Genomic DNA, 14,886 nt, shown 5'->3' with positions numbered 1-14,886 from the left:
ATTGTTTTTGTTCTTATTGTTCTAGTGGGAGCTAAGGAGTTTAGGATATTGAGGAAGGTGTTGTTAAATTTGAAGAAAGCCTCATTGAGAGGGAGGGCATAGAAAAAGGACCAGTTGATAGAGAAGAGAATATTATTGAAGGTATCATGTGAGGATTGTTGGCTCCTCTGTAGTACTTTAAACTCTTATGATAGTCTCTCTTTCCTCATGAATATACAAAAAGACATATTATACAGTGACTTCTCATTAGTATTCAAAAATGTTGTCACTGATTGGTCATCCCAACCAGAGTGCCCATTAAGTATATACCAATAGGAAAAAGTCCAGCTGCTGACGTACCATTGAGTGAGCAGACTTTTCTTTCAATATATGCTACAGAGGAGAAAGCAAAATACAAGAAATATCAAGTACATTCTGCAAAAAACAAATAAAAATACAAATGCAGCATTGTTGACTGTACCACTTCTCCAAAATACGCTCAGAGGCAGGGGCTAGTATATTAGAATTTTATTACACAATACAGATATCTGGTTAAGTGCTTTCATCTACTCGTAGTAGACTTCATCAGAACACCATTAATTCAATAAAGCTGGTTTAAATAACATTCATAAACCAATGGGAATGGATAATCAATTAACTTTATACATATTAATGAGCAAATATTGAATATAAATGAACTCTAATACATATTTATATATTCCCTAAAACTACAATCTATCTAAATAAATAAATATACCTTATTAAAATAGATTAACTGTATAAAACTATAAAATATTAAAACTAGTTAAAATACTGTAACACACTCATATAGAACCATATATATATACTAACTCAAATATGTAAAAAATATAATGTTTAAAAATATAATCTGTTATAGTAACAGTATAAAATGGGTGCTGCCTGCTCCCCGATATATGCCAATCTAGTACTCCTGGATTGAGAAGAGGGGTACATTTTTAAGAATGCATATTTTAATTATAGTAAATGTTATGTCAGGTTTTTGGATGACATTTTTATATTGTGGGATGGTACAATAGAGGATGTAGATTCATTTGTATATCATTTGAACAAATCTAGTACCTACCTTAATTTCACACATAATTATAGTAGAGAAATATCCCGTACTTGGACACATATTTCTAAGATGGGTTGACAAGAAAATGCGGACAATGTAACCAGTGCCATGCCATATTAGAAGAGAAAACCTAAATTTTAGGAAATGCAAATCACAGAGTGATTAGATTTAAGAAAGGGGATTGTTATACACAACATGTGATTTATTTGGCTAAGTGCACCAATTACCCAAGTTATTATGTAGCCAAAACTGATAGGTGCCTTAGGAATAGAATATATGACCATCTGTATTGTATAAGGAAAAAAGATAGTAATAATGCACTTTATAGGCACTTGGAAGGGTGTATCGAGTGCAGGCACTTGGAAGGGAGTATTGAGTGCCATTCATTTAAGTTTGCGATCTTGGAGCATATTAAAGTTAACCCTAGGGGTGGAAATATTCAATTAATGTTGGGGTAAAAGAGGTTAAATGGCAAATATGACAATGCCGTTACACCCCTGTGTTTAAATGATAATATCCCTATTAAACCAGTGTTAGACGCAAGAATATAGGTTTGTGTCATATAATATGATACATTTCAGTATAGTTTGCTATGTCTTTGAATTTAGTATGAAGCTATGAATTGTATATTTTTATGTTGTAACTTATATGTTGGACATGAGAGTATTTATACACATCATGAAGCTGCTTAGAATTTGTTTTTAACTTTTTAACTTTATTAACTTTTTATATTGTTAATATAAAAGGTTATATTTTTACACATTACACATTATATTTTTTACATATTTGAGTTAGTATATATGGTTTTATATGAGCATGTTACAGTATATTGACAAGTTTTAATATTTTATAGTTTTATACAGTTATTGATGTGTTTTAATAAGGTATATTTATTTAGATAGATAGTTTTAGGGAATATATAAATATGTATTAGAGTTCATTTATATTCAACATTTGCTCATTAATATTTTTAAGGTTATTTGATTATCCATTCCCATTGGTTTGTGAATGTTACATAAACCAGCTTTATTGAATTAATGGTGTTCTGATGAAGTCTACTATGAGTAGATGAAAGCGCTTAACCAGATGTCTGTATTGTGTAATAAAAGTCTAATATACTAGCCTGTGCCACTGAGCATATTTTGGAGAAGTGGTACAGTCAACAGCATTGAATTTGTATTTTTATTTGTTTTCCAAGTTGATATTCGCTGTTTTTTGGTACTGTTGTTTGCATTTTGCAAAACTAAAGAAATAGAAATGTATCTGATTTTCCTTGTATTTCTGCACTGTCCTTTCTTAAATATCGGCAGACTGCTGTACCTCTGAACCGTCCAGATTTTCACAGAATATCCAGATTTTTGCCTTATAGTTTTCTTCTTTTCCTCTTTAAAAAATGTCATTTTCTGACAAGCCACTAAGGATTGAAGTCATCAAATAATGACAGACGTTTGAGGTTTAGGCTTCATGTCCTTTAGAAAATGCACACTAACACAAAATCCTCATTCAATCAACTTACTAAGTTTATATGAGCAATAAAATCTTTGTTCCTCCCATTTACAGTATGTTGCTCTTTGTCCAAGTTTCTAGCATTAACACTGGCAAGAATATGACCAAAACAAAAAACAGCAACAGATTCACTTTTTTTCAATTGCTTCTCTTTAACACCAGTGATGTTCTGTGCAAACATGGGAATATAAGTCCCATATTCATGCGCAGTACATCAGAAAATGCGGAAGAATGAGAAACAACAGGGAGGAACACTATACCGCCGTTATACAAAAACATTATTTAAGAAAAGTAAGCAATTTTTTTCTTAAATAATGTCATTGTATAATAGCAATTACCCATTCTTTAGTGTGGATGCCCACAGTTGTCTTTGATCACTTGAGCTTTGCCCTCATGATCAAATTACGCCAACCATGGGTAAATCCAGCATTATCCTCAACCAGTCATGGGTTATTGCTTAATTACATATACACTAGTGTATAATCTGGCTTCATATATAAGTTGGGGGGCAATGTTGAGATGACAAACTCATTAATTGCACTTTACATCAATACAGTAACATTGCATATCAATTTTATATTTATCTGCATGTCTTATATTATTTGGTGACCTACTAAAATAAAATAAAAAACTTTGTTCTATGTGTTATCAATGTTATAGATATAATGGAGCATGTAGAAGTTTTACTTCTCTAGGATAAGAACTTCCACATGATGAAAGTGATCTTTGTATGCAAAGTGGGTCGCACTGGTCACCTGAAAGTGCTGTTGCTTCAGTACTATATTATAAATACGATTCATATTTTTAATTGCTTATAATCCAGTAAGATTTGTTGTTATAGTGGCCTAATGATCAAACAGGTTATATCCTCTCTCTTGAAAGACTGAAAAATGTGAAAGACAGAAGTTCCACAAGAGGCCTGAAGTAATGACAATACTGTATAGCCTGGGGAACTTAAATTGTTTTTCAAATCAGAGAACTACCTGTGCTAGTGGTTATTCAAGGGGATTGTAAAGCATATATACCATTTATTTTAGATGAAAATGACACATGCAGCGTATTGGCTGAATTGTTCTGTTCACTAAAAAATGAACATGCAGTTTAATCTTCTCTATGTTCATCTGTGATAACAGGTAGTATTAGCTATGTTTGTTTGATTTTTATACTACTAGTTAAATTAAAAAAGCTTAAGCCAGATGTATTGGATCAGCATGATAACGCAATGTCTACAAACCCAGGAGAACCAGGTTTGATCAACAGCGTGGGCATCTTTTGGAGGTAGAATGAGGAGACTAGGCATGGTTACTCTGGGGGACAGGCCTTGATCCTCTTGCAGGAGGGATTGTGAAGCAAAGTTCATCCTTAAGGTATGCACTTGGTTCACCAACCTGTGACCACAATAGCTTACATCACTGGTTAATGGAAACATGAAGTCTCACAAGAAAGGTATAGTGACCCTCCTAGTAATGTGAACTTCATATTCCTGCATGTTGAAGAGGTTAAGATCATAGTAGAAGTGTCCTCATTCCCAGGATATAAGTGAGGGTACAAATCACCTCCACTGTTGGCCGAATGGCCACTTTCTGGATGGCTGTCTCCTCTGTGCTGCCCCATTACAGGAAAGCAAAGAGGTTCTAGTCTGATATGGAAAAGCATGATGGCTAGAAGGCATGGAGGTAAAAAAAGCATACAGGTTCTGAGGTAAATATTAAGCTGTCAATCTGGAGATTATTACAAGCCTAGTCAATAAGCAAAAGTCAGAATCAAATCCTGTACCTTGTGTTTTTGAGGTAAAGACCTTAACCATTATACCAACCTCACCCAAACAGAAAAAAGGATTATACAAAATTTATATCTGTCTGCCTTTAAGATGTAGGCTTATGTAGTTCTATTTTCCAAGTGATAGACCCATAAATAAATAAAATAAAAAATACAAGTATTTATTAGTTGAAGCCTTAGTTTTTATTATTATAGTATATTGTGGCTAAGGTTTTATATGTAATAGAATATCTACTACAAGCTGTGTGTCTATACTCTGATACAGATTTTTCTCAATGTCTACTTTGAATTACAAGGCAACAAGTGACTAGCTTCTGCCACTCAAATGATAGTTATATCCATATTTCAAAGCATGGTCATGTAATCTCTGTGGCATTAAATGTATTCTAAAATAGTCAGAATTGTTTTAATCTATAGTGAAATAATGCATAGCGGTAGTACAGCATATCCGACCAGTTTGATCACAGAAGTTTTGATGGTATATATTTCAGTTACCTTACTGTGTGTTTTATTTTATAGCATGTGACTGTTATGTGTTTTGATATTATACAGGGATTATTTCTTAACCTCTAATTTTGTCTCTCCAGGCTGTCATGACATTGGATAGAATAATGACTCTGTTTCAGAGCCGGAAGGAGTGGGAGGCATCTGACTTTGGCTCTGCCTGCATAAATAGTCTAGAAAAAACTGACCTTGATGATCTGTTCAGAACACAACAGTTTGTTCTGCAGTACTTCTCAGGAATGTTGAATGGAGACTTTGCTAGTCCAGGTAAATTACTTTATTAAATTCACTCTGCGGCATTGTCTTTCTTTGTGGTGCTTATCAGTTTCTGCCACCCAAGTGAAGCCTTTCTGCTTAATCCTTATTGATACTTACCTAAACCATTGACAGCTAGGAAAGCAAACTTAAAAACTAGTAAGTGGTGCAGCATGATATTCAGATTCCAGAGCACATGCTGCTGTTAAAGGGTCATTTCTACACAGCATTAACATACCTGACCTGCATGAGTGTGAAGGTAGCAGCCATTTGTTCCTCACTACAAGCATATAATGTACATTGGACTTTGGACTCCTTTTGCTATGCCTCCCTTTATAGTACTTAAAACTAAGTCATGGCCCAAAGTAGCTTACTTTCTATATCTACATGTCATTACATATAATTATAATGTTTGCATATACAAACATACATATGACAAAACCTAACACACACACACACACACACACACACACACACACACACACACACACACACACACACACACACACACACACACACACACACACACACACACACTACATAGCTGAAGAACTAGTGCTGCCTGTCCTACCACCAGTGCTATCTCACCCAGCTAATCATTTATAATTCTTGTCATGTTTTTTTAACTTAACCAAACCTCAAAGGCCTCTTAGGTGCAGTCCTCAGAATCTCTGCATGCACACAAACAAGACAATTCCCATCACAACACATAAAGCCACATCTCACTGTATCTCAACTGCCAAGCTCATAAACCAAAACACTCCACAACCCAATATTCTGGTCATAGGAGACTCCATTGTGAGACACACTGATGTCCCTCTTACCAGGCTGGATAAGGAGAAGTTTACAGTTAGTTGCCTGTCAGGGGCCAGGATCCACCAGATCAAGCAAGCACTCAGGTCACTTACCCCAAAGTACATGTATGACTCAGTCATAGTTCATGTGGGAGTGAGTGAACTAAGACATACTTCCTTGGACTATATGAAGAGAGACACAATTGCATTCTCAGAATATGTGTTACAGGCAGCCTGACACTGAGCAGCATCCTACCATCTTCAAGTATGATGCCACAATACCAGCAGAAAATGATTGACTTTAACAATTGGCTTAGTTACTGGTGTCATTCCAAAGGGGTCCATTACATGTCGGCCTGGGAGGACATTGTTGACAGGCCATGCTGCCTTGGCAGAAATAGTCTTCACCTGTCACCTTTAGGCTTTCAGATATTGGCCAAAACATTATCCACCCCATAGTGCCTTTTTAGGCATTACCAAAGACAAACCTTCCTGCATAACAAAAGGTACTCAAGAAAAGCTAACAGTGTTACTGCTCAATGCTAAGAGTCTCAACAAGAAACTCCACTCCCTGGAAGCTGTCCTCAACCTGGAGAATGCAGACATCTGTGCAGTTATTGAAACATGGTTCAAAGCCACAGAACACACTCCAGCAGTGCATGACTATAGCACCTGTCATATGTTCCGACCACCAACTGAACATGCAAGAGTAAAAGCTGGTGGTGTATCCATCTAGATAAAGGATAAACACACCTCAAGGATGGTAAAACAATATGACATTTTTGAGATACTCCATGTCCATCCAACCATGAGAAACCGTATTCTTGGTAGCTACAGGTCCCCCACTATGAACCAGGAAACCAATATATAATACCTGAAGTTACTAGAATCACTCACCATCCAGCCCAATACCATATTCATGGGTAATTTTAACTATCTTTCCATTAATTGGGAGGAATACATGACCACTAACATGCAGGACCAAAGATTTCTTGAATTTGTAAATTCAAATGCCCTGGAGCAGCTAGTCTGCACTCCCACTAGGGGATCAAATATTCATGATGATAGCTTGGGTACTCACAAATATGGGAGAGTGCTGCAGCCTCCCAGTGTGATGTCTTCACTGGTAAGATCAGATCGCAATGCTTTCCCCCTTGAAATAAAGGTAAACCAGTCCCCCCACCAAACCCCCAAAACTTTAAGAACTTCTCTAAGGTAAATTACCACCTATTAAGGTCTGACATAGCTAGTTTACAAGCTCCCCCAATACCAGAAAACACAGAAACCTATGCAAAGTCATACACAAAAGCCCTGTACAACCATATAAATAACTGCATAGAAACAGCAGTACCAGGCCAAAATAAAGCCAGGTCAAACTGCAGAAAAAGCCACCCAGCTGGATCCCTAGTATTAATAGGTTGTACAACCAAAGAAAGAAATTCTTATCAAGAAGTAAGAGGAATTGTGCATAACAAAACCAGCCTTTAAGGTAAAAATAGCCTCCAAAGCTAAGGATAACCATAATCCATTTTTCAGTTATGTCTACAATCTTAAGGGCAACACCCAAGAATGAGTGACATTAGTTGTAGATGACATCACCTATACTCAGCCAAATGATATAGCAAATCTGCTGGCCAACAAATTCAGCTCAAATGTCACCAATCCATCACTCCCAGTTCTCCCACAAGAAATACCCTCCACCACTCTGCTGCCAATTACCACCAAAGAACAGGTTACCACTGCACTCTAAAGTTAAAAACATGGCTGCAATGGGGCCTGATGATATACCAGGTTGCCTCTTAAACAACTTAAATCCAGACTTATCAGCCCCATTAGGATCTCTATTTAACCACAGCCTCCGGACTAGTTTAGTCAGAGTGGATGACAGCAACAGCCATCCCTCTGCATCCCACAGTTTCTTGCTAACTTTGAAAGTCTTGTAAATTTGTTTAACACTCTTTGATGTGATGATGTTTTCTTTACAATTTTTTGTAATATTACTGCTTTGTTTGTAATATCAGTCCTAACAGTTTACTACAATATTTCCTCCTCTTATTGATGACACTAGGTATTGGTACATGTTTAATTATGTCATTTTATACATTTATGCAAGATCCTATATTTGTTGAGCAATCAGAATGTTAACTAAATATGTCTGTCCTAGTCTCCAGATATAACTTGCTTCTAGTTTTTGGACACCTTTCATGGCTCTAGATTATTTCAATGTTTTTTAGAATAAATAACACAGACATAGTTCTCTGCTTGTTGTGCATTGTTATGAAGATTTTTCTGATTTGTTTGTATCTTTCAGTTATTGTCTAGTTGTACAACTGTTAGTATAATTTAACCAATGCTTAAAATGTGTGTGTGTGTGTGTGTGTGTGTATGTGTGTGTGTGTGTGTGTGTGTGTGTGTGTGTGTGTGTGTATATATATATATATATATATATATATATATATATATAGAGAGAGAGAGAGAGAGAGAGATTGAGAGGGGGGAGTGTGTGTGAAAGAGACTTGAGATCTGAGGTGGTATTTATACTGACTAGGGGAGCTTCCCTTACTGGTTTCAACCTCATTGCCAGTGTACAGGCGACTGAGGAGATGCTGGGAAATGTCAGAGACTGCTTGTAGTCCCATAATGTAAGATTTGTCTTCCTGGTTGTGTAAGGATGAAGTGACCTTAGGTACAGCTAGTGAGGAGCAGGTGGTGAATATGGACTCAGCTGCACTGGAAAATGCTGATCCTAAAACTTATGCTGCCATCACTGCTTCTAGGAGCACAGCAACAGCTCCTTAAAGGTCTTCTGGTTTCCGTCATCCTGTAATGAAGATTATGCATAAAGATGAGCAACTCACTGACAGGTAAACTTTGTCAAACTCTGTCCTTGTTCCTATGGGACTAAATTCAAATACTGTCAGAGCATTAATGCATTTAGGTAATGAGCTTTCTTCCTGAAATTACTTTAGAGACTTATGACATTGCTTATTCCTTTGTCATTTTTTTTCAGTCAAGAAACCTTGATTTTCCAAGGAATTTATTATTCTTTGTAGACCAAGAACTTTCAAACTGAACAAAAATATAAAGATTGTGCAGTGTTGACATTGACATAGAGAATTAGAAGACATTCTTCTTTTTTTCAGGTTATTGTGACAAAGTATTTGAGGTTCAGTCTATTTATCATGCGACACATTTGTAGACTGGGGATGGAGATTTTCTGCTGTACGTAAAACAAAAAAGGTATCAGCATTATGAATATCAGTGGTAATAAGTGACCTGCTAAATATTCTTGTTATTTTTGTGGTGCTTTCAACCATTTAAATGTCACTTGTTCAAAAATATATAGTTTTTGGTGAGGTTGGGCATGGGGAAAACAGTGCAAACAGTTTTGTTATGAGTATAATACAAAGGAACATATGAGAGGGGATTGTCTCGCATGTACTAATTCTAGTAAATAGGAGGAGATGTGACGGGAAATGCAAGCTGGGACAATGATGTTGCTCCAGCTCATGAAGACAGAGTCCTAGAAAAGTCAACGGAAGATGAGATTCTTCTTCAGAATATAGATTATATGCAAGACACTTCTGTTCCCGTACAGAATGAATCTGATCTGTTCTCTTCAGACAAATATGAAGGTGAGAAAAATGAGCATAAATTAAGCATTAAGGAAGTTGCTACACATTCAGTTAGGGGTCCATGTTAAGCAAATTACAAAACAAATCAGAAAAAAAGTGTGTTCACCCTTAAAAAAGGGAAATGCTAATCGTACTACACTTTCTTTGACTGTCAATAGTATTACGAATGATGTGAGATATCTGGTTGTCCATCAGTGGTGTAGGATGGTGCATGTTGATGTTATGTCATCTAGATATTAAGTATTTGTCTCCAAACAAATGCCCACAATTTGTAGTGAGGAAATATTATTTGGGCTTTCAGTACTGACACTTGCTCAGGGATTGCATTATTGTTTATAAATGCAGCTGTTTCTTGTTTAGATATATTAACCAACAGAGTTGGGAGTTTGATTTCTTTAGATTTACTTTATCCAAATGTATATTATATACTTACTTTTATTTATGCACCTACTGCTCTGGTGAATGGACAAGTTCTTTTCTCTGACCACTTACCTTTTCTGTCTTTTTTTTTAAATGTTTTATTAAGTTTTAAAGGAAAAAAGAAAACATATTAAGATAACAGATAACAATAACTATTTACAAAGATGTCAATATGAAACAGTTCAAAATATTAACACGTACTTATTACTGAATCAACAAAATAACTTATCAGTATTTATTTAATAAACGTATTTAGTTTTAACTAATAATTATAACTAAAAGTGATCTTGGTGGTTCTTATCTTAATAGTTTGTATTTCATTTTCACAAACAACTTCAGCAATATTTGTACATTTCACAACTGAGGGTGACGATTTTTTTCTAGGTTTTAGCAATCCACCTTTCTAGCTATTGTTAATAAACTCCGTAAAAGAGGATTTTGTCATTTGTATAATAGTAATGGCAGACATTATACTTGTTTACTTGCTGAGTATTTTAATTGTAACATTTGTAACAGGATTTAAGGGCTTTAAATAGGATTGAAATTTTATACAAAATGTGAAAAGTATCTTTAAGGCGCTTGAAATTGAAAAATTATGTCTCTGAAAAAAATGGATTGTACTTATAGAAGATGGCATTTGCTACAATTGGTGATGTCTGTCATGAACTTATGATTGAACGGGGGTAAAAAGATTGTCTGGCAATTATGCAAATAAAAAGGAATTTCATGGCCTATGGCAGGCTTATTATTCTAGGCGGCCATTATATAATAATGTGGAAGACTGGTGGATTTTGTTTAAAGAAAAGTATAAGGTATATTATTTCCTATGAGAAAAGTTTTATAATATTAATGGATAGCTGTAATGTAGTTCTTTCCTTTCTAGATTTACTACTAAGGTGGATAAGGAAGAGACAGATACATTTATTTTTCAATCTGTAAGTGATCAAACAAGTTATGAACGAATAAACGGTTTATTGACCAGGCAAACATATGTTATACAAGGTAAAAGGAAGTATGGCTTCCTTTTAGGAAAATCTTTTTAATTTAATAGGGTAGACATAAGTGATGGCATGGGAGCAATATTTACATCTAAGAGTGAGGCATTATCTGTGCAGAACACTACATTAAAGAAGAAGGAAAATTCCAAACATACAAGACTTATACATATATATATATATATATATATATATATATATATATATATATATATATATATATATATATATATATATATAAATATATATAAATTCATATAGTGCTTCCATCTTTAGAAGTATATTGCTGCTGTACCTTTCTGTGTCGTATCTTTAATCTCCCTAAATTTTAAGATTCAGCTTTAAATATTTGTCATGTGTTAGCTGTCAGTCTTGTATCAACTCTCAAAGTTCTCACTCAGAGATAAGAAAATTCTTCTCAGCCAGTTTGTAGTGCACCTCTGAATCTCCTTGTTAACCAACAGTCTTAGTAGTATGTTAATATTTATTCCAGTTAGATGCATTATAACGCTGCCCCTGAACTACGAAATATTCCTCCAGAAAGTTTTTGCTGCCTCACATCAGTGCCCAAACTCCTGGTTCCAGGTGTATGTTTTTTAAGCACTACCATACCAGTACATAACATGAACACACTTCCTTATAGTCAATAGACTATCTTACTGTCATTTTATTTATTATGTAGCTTTTTAACTCTACACACTAATACATGTCAAGTAATATAAAGACGTGGAAATAAACTTGTAAGTATAAGAGCAGCAATAATTTGGATTACAAATGCCACTATGTTTTATTTATATTGGTATCATGGTTATATGTTTTATGTTGTTTAGATCAGATACCTACATGTACCAATGTCAGAAGTACACTTCCTTCAGCATGGGGTGTTGTCCAGCTGGCATCCATGTCACCAGAAGACTTCATTAACTGCTTAGAAATCATAGGACAAGATCCACATTTAAGCCTTGGTGAGATGAGTCTGCTGTATGAAGCTGTCACAAATGTAAGATTATTTTACCATTTCAAAAAAAAGTAATTTCTGTGACAAGGACATTTTTTTTAAATATCATTGCTCACATAAATATTTATGGTTCATTTTCTTTGTGTAAAACACACATACTGCTCATGTTTAGATGAATTGTGTTTCTAATCCTTTTTTACATTGCAGTTAGTATATTTCTAAAGGCAGACCTTCTCATACCACAGTAATGATATCAGTTGTGAGAAAGCTAGAGTACAAGAAAACTCTCTTTCTTAAATTCTACAGGCTTGGTTATGCTTCACACGCCACCTCTCAGGTTCTTCCCTCAGACTGTTTCTTTAGCCCTGCCAACAAGGGTATCAAGAACAATATTCTCAACTGGTTTCCTGTTTTAAAACACATTTTTTACATAATTTTTCAGAATTGTGTGATTGTCTTTATATGGTGTACTTGGTTTAGATTAAAAGACTTACCATTCCTGTGGTTCTTTTTGGGTTATTTCTAAGCAAGATTTTCACATTAAAGTACATGTTTAATGAGCAAAGGTGTTTTGTTGCCTTTTCCTGCAGATATTCTATATCCCTTCTTTTTGTTGTAACACTTATTCTCAAAGATCAGAAAAAATGGTTCTGTTTTCCCCTGCTTCCTTGGCTACTGTTTTATTCACTGGAAATCAGTAACTATGAACAAATGGGCAATGTATATATATGACTTGTGTATAATAGCTACTAAACAGTAGGTGCTGATTATACTGTAACCTGAATATTACAGTTGTTTTGAAATGTAACTCAAAAAGTAATCTCTTTTGTAAATGGTGTTTTGAAAAGTCGCTGCCTCGTACCCTGGGTAATAGCTTAAAATTGTCTTTAGACCAGGTAATTTAGCCAGTTAATAAATTCAAATAAATGACCATGCCCCTGACATCATCTCATCTAACACCCCATTCTCCTAGAGGCAGTGGTCACTTCCCTTTTATAGCCTGCAACTGTAACTGTAACTAAATAAATAAGTAATATAAAAAATAAAAATCAAATATGAATCTGAAGCCTTGGACATAATCTGGTTATATTTAAAAGTAATGCCTGCAGAAGGCTTCTTGTGGTTTAACCACTATGTCCACAATTCTGCAGTGTTTCTGCATAGATATAAGTGTTTTTACAGACATTTCTTACATATGTCCATTCTCTAAAGTCAAAACCATTTTAAAGCAATGCCCTTCAGTTTTGTTGTAGATCCAAGAATATTCACTGTCCATATTGGTGATTTTAGCTTACCCCTAAAGGCAGAAATATATGAATTTCTCCTAAACAAATGATAGACTCAAGGGTTAAAAACAGCCATTGCTTACAAAAAGGCAACCAAGGTAACTCTATCTTCTTTTGTAGTTCTTAGTTGAATTATAGCCACCAGAAATTTGAGTTGGTCCTTTAAAAGGGTGTTCCTATGAAGAGGGAAAGTTGAACCTATTACCCACAGTTTAGGTTTTCAGGTGTGGAATCCCAACAACAATTCACAGAAATATTTGAATAAGTCAGTGAAAAAATACTGGTATGCCATCCAGTCCATCTTATTATTAAATGTAGCCCTTACAGAGTTGTCCATCCCATTTTTCTTTTACATACATATATTATCACATCCAAAGTAAACTTCTGTCATTCAGCTTACCTAGATTATGTCTATCTTTACATCTGTCGCTGTCTCTCTGGCATGGCATTCCAGTGCTATGCCACTTTATCATAACTGTGATTGTCAGTTTAAAATAAAATGATTCCATATCATGTGTAGTGCCTTTGGGTCACTTTTGTACCTTATCTTCTTATAAAATAACTCAGTCATTGCATACACCATCTGCATTTGTTTAATGAGGTTTTATTCTCAGTAATTTCTCTATCCAGACACTTAAACCTTCTGCCACTAATAATTCAGGCAGCTACTTCACAAAAGAGTAATGTGTGCAATGTTTAGTGTTAAACAAGGGGGGCAAATCCCCAAAATTCCTGATCCTTATTCTTGGAATCAGATCAAAGTATAAGTCCTTATACATCTGTTTAGTTTTAAATGGTATCATAGGCTAGGACTCAAACTTATCACTGCCAGTGATAGGCAGCCAGTTCCACATTGCCCAAAAGCATGACAGTAATATAGCAGGATTCAAACGTACGATAAAGCTGTATGGAGAGGCATCTCATCAGGAGTTCATTATCAAGTCTCTCCATCAAAGACTTGTAAACTTGCAAGTTACCATGCTAGTGTTCCTATACCAACCATGCAGTGCAGTTGTATAAGCACTCATGTGTACGTACACACACACACACACACACACACACACACACACACACACACACACACAGAGACACACACACACACAGTCATAAATACACACACAACCATGCAGATGGGTGCAATCATTCCCCTTCATGCAAACACACACACACACACACACACACACACACACACACACACACACACACACACACACACACACACACACACACACACACACACACACACACACACACACACACACACATATATATATATATATATATATATATATATATATATAGACAGTGATATATATATAAAGATATAGGCATATATATATATATATATATATATATATATATATATATATATATAGATATATATATAGATATATATATATAGATATATATATATCGGGCTTCTTGGGAACTGAACGCTTAGAATCAGGATTATTACAGGCAGCATTAAACACATCCTTCAAAGCAGGAAAAATAGGAGGGATGGGAGAGGAATGAGATATATCCAGTTGTAACATATAACGTCTCCTCAATTCAGCAGGAATATCCACTTGTTCACAAAAAAATACATCAACAATGATAGAAGAGAAATCAGGTTCATTAGCAGAAAATATCTTAATTATTTTGTCCAGGAGGAAGCTATTAGAATTACACAGACCTTG

This window comes from Protopterus annectens, chromosome 7.part0 (genome assembly GCF_019279795.1).
Source record: "Protopterus annectens isolate FY-2018-M chromosome 7.part0, PAN1.0, whole genome shotgun sequence".
Taxonomy (NCBI): domain Eukaryota; kingdom Metazoa; phylum Chordata; order Ceratodontiformes; family Protopteridae; genus Protopterus; species Protopterus annectens.
This window is presented reverse-complemented; position numbering follows the sequence as displayed.